This window comes from Entelurus aequoreus, linkage group LG11 (assembly GCF_033978785.1).
Source record: "Entelurus aequoreus isolate RoL-2023_Sb linkage group LG11, RoL_Eaeq_v1.1, whole genome shotgun sequence".
NCBI lineage: Eukaryota > Metazoa > Chordata > Actinopteri > Syngnathiformes > Syngnathidae > Entelurus > Entelurus aequoreus.
Window position 1 is genome coordinate 28,448,116 of NC_084741.1, and position 15,847 is coordinate 28,463,962.

Consider the following 15,847-nt stretch of genomic DNA (forward strand, 5'->3'; position numbering starts at 1 on the left):
CTACCATAATAGCTATGAGCGCTTACAGTTTGGTACTGATCCAAATTAGGGTTGTGTGGACTTGGCTGTGGTCCTACTCTGTACCGAGTGGCATTCTAGGTTTTTGGAACCGTTTTGTGCCCACATACTGTTCAGCAGAGGTGTGGACTCGAGTCACATGACTTGGACTCGAGTTAGACTCGAGTCATGAATTTGATGACTTTAGACTCGACTTGACAAAATGTAAAGAGACTTGCAACTCGACTTAGACTTTAACATCAATGACTTGTGACTTCACTTGGACTTGAGCCTTTTGACTTGACATGACTTGCTACTTTCCCCAAAACCTAAAGCTTAAAAAGTTATTTGGGAGCGCTCCGTAGCTTTCATTTTGTACGTGTCTGTCTATCAGCGTGTGTGCTGCGTGTCAGCGTGTGTGCTCACAGTACAACAGCCAATCAAATTAGATCTACATTGTTTTCATCACACAGCATTCAGCCAATCAAATTGCAGGACAACCAATGAACAAGAGTTGTCAAACAACGCGCCAGTGAGAGAGATTTATACCAAAGTTGGTTTCGTTCGGGTATAAAAACTACGACTTGGTCAACAAAAAAGGAATGCAAATCACGCAGTTCGAATATTACAGACGGAGACGCAACAACTTCCAACTTCGTTCGACATTTGAAGTTGCACAAAGAAGGGTAAGTTTTGAATGTAAGCTAACGTTTATTGGCTAAGTAACGTGACTTTTATTTGCTGTGTAGTTAAATCAGTGAGGCTGTAAACTCACTGCTAACGTCATAACCATAGACATCTTATAAGGGTACGCAGCATCGAGCGCTACTGCTTACTGGCGCAGACGAGACGCGGGGCCGCCATCTTGGAGTGGTGATCCGCTCCACTCAGTGCAATTCATTTGGCAGGAGCAATGAACTGTCAGCGCATTTAATTCATTTTACCTCACTGAATACCACTCATTTTCACACGCTTTTTTGTCATACGTGTAGCTATGATAACGGACACATATTTTATTATTCATAGTTTGCTTAACAGTAATATAATATTCTTATATGCTATAAGTGACCAGACGTCCGAGATCAAAACCGGGAATATAAGCCCAGAGAAGGGGGAAAAAAAGGTCAGCTATTTTTTAAGTTGAAGAAACAATATAATTACGTTATATATACATGCGTATATCCTACATAAACAATGTATGAATACATTAGATATCTATATATCTTACAGACCGGTATCTCTGTTGCTGCAGCAGCAGAGAGTTTATTCTGTCTTGACACTTTGTATTGATACTTTGTATTACATTCTTCCCTTAAATTATCATGTTTACAGTGATTGTTATATATGTATTTTTTATGTATGTCACTTTGGAAAAAGCGTCTGCCAAATACTTAAACATATATAAACACCTGAAAGTCTTTATATCAGCTAAAACCACCAATCTGTTTCACTGGATTCAGAATAAAACCAAATGCTGTCTTACCCAACAATGTTAGTATTTGAATATTGTTACTTGAAGACGTATTCCTGGTTACAATTATACTGTTAAGAAAGTATTGTCTTATATTTTGCCTAAAATGAGAATGCATCATAATCAGTGGCGGCTGGTGAATTTTGTTTTAGGTGGGTCTGAAAGTTTGTAAAGCAAATCCCTGTAGGGGCGGCATCCTCCCCCAGAAGATTTATTTGTGATTTTCACATACAAATATTGAAGATCTTTGCTCCTTCTCAACTATGTGGTAATGTTATTTTCATAAAATACAACCAATAGTACATTAATGTTAAATCTTACTTGTGAAAAGTAATCCCCTGATTCCTATTTTCAACAGTCCGCTCATTTGAGCAGAAAAACGCTGAACACCAGCCCGGCATCTTTGTTTTCTACCTGTCAACTGTCAGTTTAGGCTGCTCGCCGGCTCCTCATCACCACTTCAAGATGCAATATGCTCGCGTCACAGCAACCAATACTGCGTCTACTTATAAGATGTCTATGGTTATAACATCATTTCAAACACAGCAATCTGTTGCGTCCACTGCAGTTTGCTACCTTATTCATACTTTTTATCAAGTGATTTTTTTAAGCAGGGTTGCATGAGGTACCTACACTTAACGTTACGTTAGTCAATGTATCACACACAGTAACATAACGTTAGACGGCGGTCAGCAGCACCGTGTATTTTAGCCACCTACAAAAAGACAAACATAGTCAAATAAAGGTCAGTTAAAATGTTTACTGTATTAAGAATATGTGTACATATTGCATAGGGCCCTGACATCTAAAAAGTAAAACTCTGTTCATTGTTATGTTCGTGTATTTGTTATGTTTTTCATATGTACGCACACATAAACACACGTACAGTATGAGATGAGATCAATGAGATAAGGTAAGAACAGAATAGAAACTGCTGTGGAACTAGTTACAATGCAATATGCCATGGAAATACAATGTTAACACTTTTGTACAAATAAGTACAGTTGCACTTGTTTTTGCAAATGTGTTTATTCTGTAAAGGAATGAGTTAAATGTTTAAAATTGTTTAAACTATTAAAATGACTGGTTAATAGTGCTATTATGAATTGCAATGTCAGTACTATTTTTTTTCCTGCTATTTCAAATGCACTTGTTTTAATAAATAAATACAGCGGTTTAAAAGCATACACAATCCGTGTAAAAATATTAGTCTGTGGTTAAAAGGACTTGAAAGGACTCGAAACTCAAAATGCAGGACTTGTGACTTGACTTGAGACTTTCCAGTCTTGACTTTGGACTTGACTCGGGACTTGCCTGTCTTGACTCGGGACTTGACTCGAGACTTGAGGGCAAAGACTTGAGACTTACTTGTGACTTGCAAAGCAATGACTTGGTCCCACCTCTGCTGTTCAGTCTTGTCAGATTTATGGCCAATACGATTTTTTCTTCGGGACCAACAGTCAGTTTGGGAACGGTGCTGCCGTCCCAGCGTCTTGGTGGCGTAAAGACGGACACATTACAACGCCATGCAGTGAACTCTGGTTTATCGCAGAAGTGAAAAGTGATTGTGTCACTTTGAATGAGGCCTCTATGCGGACGGGCCAAAGTGGCAGCACCCAGCACTCTGGTGACACCGGAGAGCAGGGAAAAGAAACAGAGGAAGGCTTTTATCTCACTGTCACCAAATCTGCTCCGACTGTACGTCAGAGTACAAGGAAGGGGTGGTCGTGCGGGGGAAGGTGATCGCTGGCATGGTGGCACAGAGCTCAATGGTGGCATTCTTCCTTTTCCGGGGACGCACACAACCCGGGGGGATTCCCCCACTCGGGAGTGCCCGAGTGGAGTAACGGAAGCCACCCTTGCCTTATCACCCCAGTGACCAAAGACAGGAGAAAGTGTCCAGAAGTGTTTCTATGAGCCATGACACAGGGACACACATACTATAATACCACTCTGAACCATTAGTATATGTTATGTGTTTTTACGCTTTCCTCGCCAGTGTGTATTTCCACACAACAAAACAACATGCACTCACTGTTCCGTAGTTTCCCCCCTTCTCTTGCTCGATGGCAGATTTATCACCTTTTTTATGATTACGCTGCAGTAGAAATTTAACCGCGTGATTCACTTATTTGAAGGCTGTGCAACAATGTGAGAGCGACCCTCCCCTCTTTCCTATTTTACTGCACTGTTTTTGCATACATGTGCATGTCAACACGTTTATGGGTGTGTGGAATTTTAGTACCTCCGCCACACACTTTTTCTTCCATGATGTTGATTCATTTGCATTGTTACAAAGAGAGATGTCTGTTGAAGCTCGTAAACCTTTTCCTTATCAATTTGATGTTTGGAAAGACTTTACCTTTAGGAGAACAGTTTTAGATGTGACGTATGTTGCAGTCGAAAACATTTAAGTTATAGAATTGTATCACTATCGCACGTAAGGCCATATGACACCATATTGGTGTTTGTGAAAGCCAACTTTTACCTGTTGTTATTTTTCTGATAATTACACCATACGGCACTGTAATTAAAACCGGAAGTTGGATTGACTTGAAGTTTGTCACACAACTCAGTAAAGCCCTTACTGTAACTTTAGGGTATTTAGCCAAATTGCCACGAAATCTGGCACAGTCTTAGAGGGGACTGACCCGCACTTGTCAGTAAAATCAGGCAAAACGTCTTCTCAGGGGAACGGGAATGGAATGGAACTTTATTGTCATTGCACATAAAAAGTACAATGAAATTTGTCCAAGAACAGACAGATCTAGTTAATAGTGTGAGAGTCCAGTCCATAGTGAAGCTAGCAGGGGATCATCTTGAGTGGAGACCAGTCAGCAGCGCAGAGACGTCCCCAACTGATGCACAGATGAGTGGTCCACCCCGGGTCCCGACTTTGAACAGCTAGCGCATCATCTGTGGTCACCTGCGTGGAGAGGGCGTCAGAGCAGAAAAGAGACGATAGATCAACTGGTCTAAAAGGGGGTCTATTTAAAGGCTAGCGTATACAAATTAGTTTTAAGATGGGACTTAAATGCTTCTACTGAGGTAGCATCTCTAACTGTCCATAGTACTGGAGCCTGAATAGAAAACGCTTTATAGCCCGCAGACTTTTTTTGGGCTCTGGGATTCACTAATAAGCTGGAGTTCTTAGAACACAAATTTTTTTGCCGGGACATATGGTACAATACAATAAGCAAGATAGGATGGAGCTAGACTGTTTAGTATTTTATACGTTAGTAGTAAAACCTTAAAGTCACATCTTAAGTGCACAGGAAGCCAGTGCAGGTGAGCCAGTATAGGTATATATATATATAGGTATATATGTATATAGGTACAGTATATACAGTATAGGCGTAATATGATCAAACTTTCTTGTTCTTGTCAAAAGTCTAGCAGCCGCATTTTGTACCAACTGTAATCTTTTAATGCTAGACAAAGGGAGACCTGAAAATAACGCATTACAGTAATCGAGACGAGACGTAACGAACAATAATGATCTCAGCGTCGCTGGTGGACAAAATGGAACAAATTTTAGCAATTTTACGGAGATGAAAGAAGGCTGTTTTAGTAATACTCCTAATGTGTGACTCAATTGAGAGAGTTGGGTCGAAGATAATATCCAGATTATTTACCGAGTCACCTTGTGTAATTGTTTGTTGTCAAATGTTAAGGTGGTATTAATAAATATGTGTCTGTGTCTAGCAGGACCGATAATCAGAATTTCTGTTTTCTTAGCGTTGAGTTGCAAAAAATTAGTGGTCAGCTTTAGGGGCATGTAGAGTTGGGTGTCATCAGCATAACAGTGAAAGCTAACACCGTGTTTGCGTATGATGTCACGTAGCGGCAGCATGTAGATGCTGAAGAGTGCAGGGCCAAGAACCGAACCCTGTGGAACTCCGCACGTTACCTTAACATACTCCGAGGTCACATTGTTATGGAAACTAAGCTTCAATGGTGTAGGGCCGGAAAAAACCCTGTGCAACATAAGCACTGTGATGTGCGTGTGTGTGTAAGCCTGAAAAGTTGCTTGTCTTGGTGCTCTCACAGAGTGTTTTCGCAATAACACCGCCAGTCAGTCAAACAAACAACAAGTGTATGTCCATGAAAGATGGGGAAGTGATGTGGAGCTTCTTCGCTGCACTGTTTTCTGGGGGAGCATCGTAGCAACGACCTTGCCAAGCCGTTCCGCCAGGAAGACGAAATCCAGATTTGAATGTTTGTGTTTGAGAGAGCGAAAACAAGTTTAAACATTCTAATTGTTCATTCCTGGTCTGAAACCTCGACAAACTTAATTGATTCTTTAACAGGGTTTGTAAATAGAAAAGTTAAAGCAAATTTCCCCATAAGAAACCAACTAAAGACGACCAATTGTTTCTAGCTTTGACAAAAGTCCATATTTTGTTGAATGTTTGTACACTTTGAACACAATATAAAGCGCTTTACAGTGCTGTATATCAAACAAACTTAACATTGGGGTAATGTATTAACTTTCTATTTATTAAACAAGCCAAAACAACAACAGCAACTAGCTGAACTGTACTCCTCGTATGCAGCCTGCCGACACGCCCAGTTCGCTATACTAATTAAAAATTTAAACAAATTAACCCACTTTGCCTTATCAGCGTAAAGGAGGCAGAGGAGGCAATGTGGATTATTTTTCCTGAATGTTTCAGCCCACACATTGCATTGAAACCAAAAAATACTTTTAAAAGGCTAAAAATAACTTAAAATCATACAAAGTAGCACTGAACACAGTAGCTAACGATAACATTGCTGAGCTGACAATGAGCTGCACGATCAGCCCGCCCACAATGTGCTGCCAAGCACAAAATGGCTTTGCTGCCAGACACACAATGGGTGGAGGAAACGTTTGTACACTAAAGCATATTTCTATTCAGCCTGCGGTTCGTAAATCTAAAAGTTTATAAATCGAGATTCCACTGTAATTGTCATTGACCATTTGTTTAATGTTCATAAAACTTTGAGGATGGTTATGGTTTGTTTATTTTGAACATGTATACAGATATATACATTATATAATCAATATATTCCTATTTCTTTTTACATGTTCGAAAAGAAGTAGGAAGAGGCAAACCTCATTTAAGCCTACCCCTTTTCCAATTCATAGCAATTACTAACACATTTGTTCACTTTCTGTTATCTTGCAACATAATTCACATGTTACAAGACGTTTATAACACATCTAAATTGGGCACCACAAATGTCATTTAGACCAGGGGTCCCCAACCTTTTTTGCACATTGGACTGTTTTAAAGTAGGCATTATCTTCACGGACCTGCATTCCACGGGGAGAAGATGAGTACAGCAAAAATAAATGCATGAAAAATAAAACTCACCATTGCGCTGAATTAATGGGAGCCTTGGTCTTTTTTCCCTTTGCAAAAATGTTCTCCAAATATATTAGTTTTTTACTCATTTTCGCTAGCTTGTGGGCTTATTTTATGGCTAACGTATCTGATGTGTCATGGTAAATGGTAAATGGGTCATACTTGTATAGCGCTTTTCTACCTTTTTAAAGGCCTACTGAAATGAATTTTGTTTATTTAAACGGGGATAGCAGATCCATTCTATGTGTCATACTTGATCATTTTGCGATATTGCCATATTTTTGCTGAAAGGATTTAGTATAGAACAACGTCGACAAAGTTCGCAACTTTTGGTCTCTGATAAAAAAAACCCTTGTCCCTACCGGAAGTAGCGTGACGTTGTCAGTTGTTCACTCCCTCATATTTTCCTATTGTTTTCAACGCAGCTAGAGCTATTCAGACAGAGAAAGCGACGATTACCCCATTAATTTGAGCGAGGATGAAAGATTTGTGGACGAGGAACGTTAGAGTGACGGACTAGAATGCAGTGAAATACAATTTTTTTCCCGCTCTGACCGTAACTTAGGTACAAGCTGGCTCATTGGATTCCACATTCTCTCCTTTTTCTATTGTGGATCACGGATTTGTATTTTAAACCACCTCGGATACTATATCCTCTTGAAAATGAGAGTCGAGAACGTGAAATGGACATTCACAGTGCCTTTTATCTCCACGACAATACATCGACGAAGCTCTTTAGCATGAGCTAACGTGATAGCATCTGTCTCAAATGCAGATAGAAACAAAATAAATAAATCCCTGACTGGAAGGATAGACAGAAGATCAACAATACTATTAAACCATGTACATGTAACTACACGGTTAATAGATCTCGGCCTGGCAAAACTTAACAATGCTGTTGCTAGCGACGCTAAGGCTGACTTAGCAACTTAGCAACCGGACCTCACAGAGCTATGATAAAAACATTAGCGCTCCACCTACGCCAGCCAGCCCTCATCTGCTCTGCTCATCAACACCCGTGCTCACCTGCGTTCCAGCGATCGATGGCACGACGAAGGACTTCACCCGATCATCCGTGCGGTGGCCGGTGGGCGGCTAGCATCGGCTAGCGCGTCTGCTATCCAAGTGAGTAGTCCTTGTTGTGTTGCTACAGCCAGCCGCTGTACACCGATCCCACCTACAACGTTCTTCTTTGCAGCCTCCATTGTTCATTATACCAATTGCAAAAGATTCACCAACACAGATGTCCAGAATACTGTGGAGTTATGAAATGAAAACAGAGCTTTTTTGCATTGTATTCAATGGGGAAGGCATACCTCTGTTCCCCGGGCTACGTCACGCGCATACGTCATCCTCCGAAGGCTTTTTCAACCGGAAGTGTGGCAGGAAATTTAAAATTGCACTTTATAAGTTAACCCGGCCGTATTGGCATGTGTTGCAATGTTAAGATTTCATCATTGATGTATAAACTATCAGACTGCGTGGTCGGTAGTAGTGGGTTTCAGTAGGCCTTTAAGGAACTCAAAGCGCTTTGACACTATTTTCCACATTCACCGATTCACACACACACATTCACACATTCACACACTGATGGCGGGAGCTGCCATGCACGGCGCTAACCAGACCCATCAGGAGCAAGGGTTAAGTGTCTTGCTCAAGGACACAACGGACGTGACTAGGATGGTAGAAGGTGGGGATTTAACCAGTAACCCTCAGATTGCTGGCACGGCCACTCTCCCAACTTCGCCACGCCTCAGCTTTATGTAGGCAAAGCACAGACCTTTTACATGGTATTTTATTTCATATCATAATTTATATCATATTAAACATATACAAATCAATACAATCAATAAGTGGGTGTGCAGTTAAGCAAGGTGCGGTTTGATGCCTTTGTAAGCGCGGCACTATGGAGTGACGTCAGGGGGCGACAAGAGACCTGTTAGCGGATGCTATCCTGCTTCTGAGCAACTTCATTAATTATTGTATTACTTCAATTTTCTACTTTTTTGAGTGGATTACTATTGGCCTGTGGATTACTGGATCGCTTGACACTGGCTTTGAGTGTCTTTGGAGGAGGAAATATTGTTGTGTTACAAACTTTTGTATGGTGTTGCTTCCTTATTTGTGATTACTCCAAGCTGATTATAACATCCTAGAGCTGGGGGATATGACAAAAAAAAAAAAATCACCCCATCGCCATCAAAATCAAAATTGTCTACATTGTTTTTAACCTGCCAGTTTTATAGCATCTGTACTAAAAAACAACTAAACTAGAGATTAGTTCAACGTTTATTAACGCTCTAAATGAATAAAAAAAGGAAAATAAATAAGAACACGCACAATAACAATGTAACAATATATTGGAGTTAAAATGTTTCCATATAAAAGAATGATCCATCAGTTATTTTTTTCAACACTGGTGCTCCAAATATATTATTAGAAGTTGAAAAGTTATCATGAACTTACTGAACATCCTATGAAGATGTCAAATCGGTATTTTTCACTTGCCTTTAGGACGACAAGTAGTTGTCCTATTTGCAAAAGTATCATGCCACCTGACACGTAGAAGTCATTTGGGAAATGTTTGGCTCTGTATTTTAGAGTTAGTTTGGTATTTTGTAGTGGCCATGTGTCCCGGAGGTAAGTACAAGGGCATGGCTCGGTTGGAAGAGCGGCTGTGCCAGCAACTTGAGGGTTCCAGGTTCGATTCCCGCCATCCTAGTCAATTCTGTTGTGTCCTTGGGCAAGACACTTTGCCCACCTGCTTCCAGTGCCACACACACTGATTTAAGATTAAAAGATTAATCTTAAATGTAGCTTAATGGGTTTCACGATGTAAAGTGCTTTGAGTCTCTAGAGAAAAATGCATTGTATGAAAATAATTCACTTCACTTCACAGAAATAACCCCAGAAGGGGTACCGTGTAGGGCTGCCGTGTATAGAGAGCTGGAGTCTGGCTGGCACGGCTCCATGGAGATGAGTGTTGGTCAAGTGCATGGTAAATTTATTTAAATTTCCTCTTTTCCTCTTAATCTCAGTCACATTGCGGCAATTTCTGCGACTTTCCGCATTTAGAGTCTGTTTTTAGCGAGTGTTGATTCCATTTGCGATTCCGATGACACTTAAATCTATGATTCTGTTTACTTCCACGTACGGTGTAACCGGAAGTGGGACTGTAAAAGTTTGACTCTGATTGGCTGTCCTGCCGTGTCTTTTTTATGCTTTGCTGCGGCCCCTAAATGAATATGACGGCATGCGCATGTCATAATTACGATGGTCAGCTGGATAAAAATGTACCGATAGCAGTATCATTAGTCCACAATTTTAATGGTCTGCTTGGACTGACACAATTAGAATCTGGTACCTAAAAATACTGGTACTTGGTACCTAGTAAAGACATCTGTTAATGATAGCAGCACTTTAACCTACTAGGCAAAGGGAGTCATGTATTTTCTTCCTTCAGCACACTTACTATATACAGTATATGTAACGACTTAGCACACTTGCACTTCGGCACTATAGCACCTTTCCATTACTTTAACTACTATGGCCACTTTATTCTTGATCTCTCCTGAGCTGAGGTCACGCAGCAACCTACTGTTTCATATGGGTCTCCTTTTTATTTTGTTTGTATTGTTACATCTGAGTCTGTGATTTGCTTATTAGGACTATATCTTGAATCCTTGATGAGATCAATACATATTGGAGAGACATCTTCTTAAGTGCGGTTGGAGCTATTTCTTGGTGGGATTGGTACTGACCTCTATGAGGGTTGCCAAACATCAGTTGTGTGTCCTGGACTCCTTGGGTGTTTCAGCCTTTATCACAATACACCCTCGTCCAAGGCTTGCCCACCACAGTTTATCAGGCCTGGGTATATGTTGTCTGGCAGCTCCATGCGGTCATTTTACAGCCCATACAGTGTCTTTCCTTTTTAATCACAGCCAGTGGCTGCTCCTTTCGGCGACACTGGCAAGTCTATTGATTGTCTTCCGTTGGGCCTGGCCTCTGATTCCCACTTCCTTTAGGAGCCTTCTGGTGGAGCTGGCTTCAAAGCCTCAGCAGCCCACCGCCACCCTTGCGCTCCACGCGTGCTCCTTTGCTTCGGCCACTCGTATGCATCATTGTTGGTATCTTCCTAAGGGTTCGTCAGCTCAACGATGAAGACAAGTTAGCAGTCATTAGACCAGAGGACCAAGTCTGGCCGCAGATTGGTCACTGCGATTTCGGGTGGAAATGTGAGCCTCTGGCTTAGGTCCACTTGCATTTTCCAATCTCGCTGTGTTAAGTGTGCATGAGTCTGCAATTGTTCCCCTGTTGCGTTGTTTATCTCTTTCCCGCATGAAGGAGGAAGTCAACTGTGGGACTGTGTCCTGAGCAGTGTTGGGTTAGTTACTGAAAACCAGTAACTAGTTACAGTTACTAGTTATTTTTTTCAAAAGTAACCTTGTTACTAACTCAGTTACTTACACCAAAAAGTAATGCGTTACTGTGAAAAGTAACTATTTAGTGTCAGGGCTTGGTAAAAGGATTGGACTCAGATGCAGAGTAGGGAACTTGACAGGCTTTTATTTTTGCAGCTTCCTTTCACCTCCAAAGTCAAGGAATACAATACTATAATTAACCAAAAAACTACTCGATGAAAAAAGGTTCCAAAAAATAGGAACAACTGAAAATCACTCCGAACGGAGGAAAACACAAAACCAAAGACGAACTAATAATAGGCGTAGTAAATGCTATAAAATGTATAAACAAAAAAACGCTCCAACGGGAGGAATAAACAACATCTATGAAAAATTCTACACTATCTGATTTAATAAAGTTTAACAAAAATAGTCACTCAAAAATCGAGGAATTTAACTAATAACTTACCACTTCAGCTGAATAAAGTCAATAACAAAAAGTCACTCTGCTGAGGAGGAAAAAGGAAAACTCAAAATAGCCACGAAGAAATTCAAGAACATGGAACATAGACTGGATACAAGGCAAGGCATGGACATGGACGTAGACGCTGGAAAGTACGAATGAACGAAACAATCTGGCACAGAACAAAAGAAGGAGTGGGCTTATAAGACACATGAGGGTAATAGGGAACAGGTGGAAACAATCAGGGAACAGGGATGACGTCAGACTGATGACACAAAAGGAAGGGCAAGTGACCTGAAACGAGAGGAGAGTTACTTTTCAAAATAAAACATGAAAATCACAAGACAGAAAAAAACCAAGACAAGACATCCCTCACCGCGGTGTAACAGTACCCCTCCCTCTAGGGCCGACTCCTGACGGCCCAGATTGTCCAGGATGGTCTCTATGAAAGTCCTCAATGAGGGTGGAGTCCATGATATGCCGAGAAGGCACCCACTGTCTCTCCTCCGGTCCGTACCCTTCCCAGTCCACTAGGTACTGTCTGCCCCGGCCCCGGCTACGAACTGCCAACAACTTCTTCACCTTGTAGACAGGGCCGCATTCGATCATCTCGGGTGGTGGAGGGGACGTGGTGGCCGGAACCAGCGGGCTTTCTTTGACTGGCTTCACTTTACTGACGTGGAAGGTTGGGTGTACACGCAGGGACCGAGGCAGACGGAGTCGTACTGCTGAGGGTCCGATGACTCTGGTGATGGAGTACGGACCTACGAACCGTGGTGCCAACTTCTTGGAAGGAACTTTGAGCCGCATGTCCTTGGCTGAGAGCCATACTCTCTACCCTGGCCAATATGCAGGAGCGGGTTGCCTCTTGCGATCCGCTGCCTTCTTCATCCGATCTCCTTGTCGGATCAGCACCTGACGAGCTGCTGCCCAAATGCGTCTGCAGCGTCGGACCATGGCATATGCAGAGGGGACCGACACCTCCGGCTCATTGTCTGGAAAAACTGGAGGTTGGAAACCATACGCACATTTAAACGGAGAGAAACCTGTGGCAGATGTAGGTAACGAATTGTGAGAATACTCGACCCAGACCAGGTGTTTGCTCCATGTAGAGGGATTTTGGGACACCAGGCACCGGAGACTGGTTTCCAGTTTCTGGTTGAGGCGTTCGGTCTGGCCGTTGGCCTCCGGGTGATAGCCTGAGGTCAGGCTGGCCTTAGCTCCGATGAGCCTGCAGAAATCCCTCCAAAACCGTGACACGAACTGGGGCCCCCGGTCGGAAACAATGTCATTAGGGAAGCCGTGGATCTTGAATACATTGTTCATCATGATTTCTGCCGTTTCCTTGGCAGAGGGCAATTTAGGCAAGGCAATTAATCTCACCATTTTGGTGAAACGGTCCACAACTGTGAGGATAGTGGTGTTACCTTGAGAGACCGGGAGCCCCGTGACGAAGTCCATTGAGATGTCGGACCACGGTCTGGAGGGAATGGGTAGGGGCTGCAATAGGCCCATACGGGATCCAGAGGACGTCTTGTTACGAGCGCAGACCGAACATGCCTCCACGTACTCCCGTACCTCCGGTTCCATGGATGGCCACCAAAATCGCCGGGAGATAGCGAACATCGTTCTCCGAACTCCCGGGTGGCATGAAAGCAGGGAGGTGTGAGCCCAGTGGATCACCTGTGGGCGCAACCCAACCGGGACAAACAAGCGATTATCTGGGCACCCACTAGGTGGCGGGGCTCCACCATTGGCCTGCTTCACCTCATCTTCTATTTGCCAGGTGACCACTCCAACCACACGGGTAAGTGGAAGGATAGTTTCTGGTTCCTTGGCAACAGGCTCGGGGTCGAACAGTCGAGACAGGACGTCTGGCTTGACGTTTCGGGACCCCGGCCTGTAAGAGAGAGAAAAAGAGAAGCGGTTGAAAAAGAGCGCCCACCTGGCCTGGCGAGAATTGAGTCTTTTAGCCTTTTTTATATACTCAAGATTTTTATGGTCAGTCCAGACAATGAACGGGAGACTGGCCCCCTCTAGCCAGTGCCTCCACTCCTCCAGAGAGAGTTTGACCGCCAACAACTCACGGTTACCGACGTCATAATTCCTCTCAGCTTTGGATAGGCGTCTTGACAGGAAGGCGCAGGGATGCATTTTCCCATCCTTCCCCGAGCGTTGGGAGAGGACGGCTCCGATTCCTTTGTTGGAGGCATCCACCTCTACCACAAACTGGCGTTGGGGATCTGGCATGGTGAGGATAGGAGCTGAAGTGAAGCGAAGCTTGAGGTTCTGGAACGCCTTTTCAGCCTCTGGAGACCACCGGAACTGCACCTGGGTGGAAGTGAGAGCATGGAGAGGGGCAGCTATAGTGCTAAAACCTCTAATAAATCGCCTATAAAAATTAGCAAACCCCAAGAACTGTTGAACTTTCTTCCGGCTATCAGGAGTAGGCCAGTCGGCTACGGTGCTAACTTTAGCCGGGTCCATTTTAACTCCTCCAGGGGCTACGATAAAGCCCAAGAAGGAGATAGTGTTGGCATGAAACTCACTCTTTTCAGCTTTGACAAATAGCTGGTTCTCCAGTAGCCTTTTTAGGACCTTGGTCACGTGGACCTTGTGAGTATCAATGTCTGGAGAATAAATTAAAATGTCATCAAGGTAAACATATACAAAATGGTCTAGGAAGTCTCTTAGCACATCATTTATCATGGCTTGAAATACAGCAGGAGCATTGGTGAGTCCAAATGGCATGACTAAATACTCATAGTGTCCACTGGGAGTGTTAAAACCAGTCTTCCACTCATCCCCCTCCCTTATACGGATGAGATGATAGGCATTACGAAGGTCAAGTTTTGTAAATACCTTGGCTTGCTGGAGTTGGTCAAACACAGAGTTCATGAGAGGGAGGGGGTACTGGTTCTTTATGGTGATGTCGTTCAGTGGGCTGTAGTCGATGCAGGGTCTCAGGGTTCCATCCTTTTTGTCCACGAAGAAGAATCCGGCACCTGCCGGTGATGAGGAGGGGCGAATCAGTCCCGTTTTTAATGAGGTAGTGAGGTACTCTTTCATGGCCGCCCTCTCAGGTCCGGAAACAGAGTACAAGCGTCCTTTGGGGATGGTGGATCCTGGGACAAAATCAATGGCGCAGTCGTACGGGCGGTGAGGAGGGAGCGACATGGCCTTAGTCTTGCTGAAAACATCTCGTATCTGGTGATAGCATGGAGGGACCGAGTTCAGGTCCGGGTACTCTGATTCTGTGGTGGGGTTCGTAGAAAAAAAATTAAGTTGTGCTGCATCCTTATTTTGTGTAGCACTGGTGACACATTCATTGACACAGTCCTTCCCCCATGCTTTAATTTCACCCGACCTCCAGTCTATATGGGGGTTGTGGTGAAAAAGCCAAGGTTGTCCCAAAATCATAGTGTGCGAGGAACTTTTGAACAGATACAGGCGAATCTTTTCTTCATGGTTATTTATGCGCATGCGTATGGGTTCTGTGGTGTGTGTGATAAGAAAAAGTTCCTTTCCATCTAGGGCTTTGGCTCTAACGGGTCGGGCTAATGGCTCAGACTTAATACCCAATTTAGCAGCCAGACCCCAGTCCATTAAACTCTCATCTGCCCCCGAGTCAATAAGTACCCCAATGTCTGTGATAGTGTGATGCTTTACCTGCACTTTAGTGAGAGTGCGCGTAATGGGGGTAGAAGCTGAGAGTTGACTCACTCCTATGGGTCGCTTAACTGGACAGGTGGCGACGAGATGACCCGCCTCTCCGCAGTAAAAACACCTTCCTTCAATCTGTCGTCTGGTGAGAGAGGCGTGATTCCTGGGCTTGTAGGATCGCTGAAAACTGTCCTTGCTCTGCTGGGTCCATTCTGGCCAGATTGTAATGTCAGGGCTTGGTAAAAAGATTGGACTCAGATGCAGAGTAGGGAACTTGACAGGCTTTTATTTTTGCAGCTTCCTTTCACCTCCAAAGTCAAGGAATACAATACTATAATTAACCAAAAAACTACTCGATGAAAAAAGGTTCCAAAAAATAGGAACAACTGAAAATCACTCCGAACGGAGGAAAACACAAAACCAAAGACGAACTAATAATAGGCGCAGTAAATGCTATAAAATGTATAAACAAAAAAACGCTCCAACGGGAGGAATAAAC